This window comes from Mus pahari, chromosome 4 (genome assembly GCF_900095145.1).
Source record: "Mus pahari chromosome 4, PAHARI_EIJ_v1.1, whole genome shotgun sequence".
Classification (NCBI taxonomy): domain Eukaryota; kingdom Metazoa; phylum Chordata; class Mammalia; order Rodentia; family Muridae; genus Mus; species Mus pahari.
In genome coordinates, this window is record NC_034593.1 from 98,278,668 (window position 1) to 98,280,150 (window position 1,483).

At 39.4% G+C, this 1,483-nt stretch overlaps 1 protein-coding gene across 1 annotated transcript in view; it reads left to right on the forward strand.

Moving 5' to 3' along the window:
• Positions 1-1,483, forward strand: part of Wdr47 (WD repeat domain 47) — a 66,200-nt gene that overhangs the window by 61,420 nt on the left and 3,297 nt on the right. The gene's annotated exons all lie outside the window — the stretch shown is intronic.

Below are 1,483 nucleotides of genomic sequence, written 5' to 3' on the forward strand. Positions count from 1 at the left end.
AGACAGGGTTTCTCTGTGTAGCCCTGGCTGTTCTGGAACTCACTCTGTAGACCAGGCTGGCCTCGAACTCAGAAATCCGCCTGCCTCTGCCTCCTGGTGCTGGGATTAAAGGCGTGCACCACCACGCCTGGCTTACTGAACTCTTAATATGTTTAAAATAATGTTTATCCTTATTAATTGCTTGCCTCTTATAATACATATTAAGTGATCATATCTGCTTCATGTTTCAGAATAGATGAACCACCTTCTGTAAAGTGCCTGGCCCAAGGGTCAACTGAATTAGTCATTAGCTTTTTAAAGAAATGAACTGAAATTTGGCACAATAAATTTTTTATGTTTAAACTCAAATTTTTATAGTTTTCCTGTGTGTTAGCTCTTCTTATTTTCCCTAATTCTTTTGTGCATTTTATATGTACTATATGTATGTTCACATGTGTACAGATGCACTTGCACTGTGTATGCATGTGGAGACCAAAGGTCAGTTAGCATCAGATGACTTCATCTATTTCTCGACACCGTATGACTGCTATTTTTTGAGGATCTCTTATTGACTCTGGAGCTTGCCATGCCTGTCTGACTGGCCTGCCAGAGCCTGCCTTCACCATCAGCTCAGGGTTACAGATGTGATGCCTGGCCTTGCAGTCCCATGGCACGAGGGATCTGAACTCAGGTCTTTCACTTTCCCACTAAGTCATACCCTCAGTCTTCAGCTTCTCTAATAAAAAATCATACTGAATGATATTTACTTTGTGTGTGTTTGTATGTATGTGGGTGGGTGCCGGTGTGTTATGATCTGGAGGTCACAGGACAAGTTTAGAGAGAGTCGGTTCTCTCCTTCCACCATGTGGGTTTCAGGCATCTACTCAGGTCCTCAGGCTTCCTAGCAAGTCCTTTCACCTGCCATGCTCTGCTTGGACCATCTTTTCTTATTTTGATCATTTATTTACTACAATGGCTCATTCTGATTTTTTTTTTCTCATGCAGCTGAGCTCAGGCTTTTAAGTGAGTTGCTAAATGACTGGATACTAGTCTGCAGAGAGCTGTTTTATTTGATTTCTAATACCCATTTATACTTATCGGTAGCTGTTTTATTTGATTTCTAATACCTATTTATACTTATCGGTAGCTATCTTCCGATATTGTTTATCCTTTAGTTTTTCATTCAGCCCTGATTCTCTCATTATTTGCTTTTTCCTCCTTTTATAATAATCTATTTTAATTATTTACCCATTTTGGCTTAGATTAATCTTGCATCATTCCGTTCTCTTGCTTAGAAACTTGCAGAGCTGCTTCGCTGACCCTACGCCTGAGAATGCAGTGCAAGGCGCTTAGTATTCTGGCCCCAGCCTGCCTTTCATGTCTCAGCTCCAGTTGTCTTCTTCTTCCTTTTATTATTCTGAGCCTTTCAGCTTTTATATGGGTTTCATTTAAATGTTTTCTTTTCTTTTGTTTTTTGTTTTTTTTTTTTTTTTTTTTTTTTTTT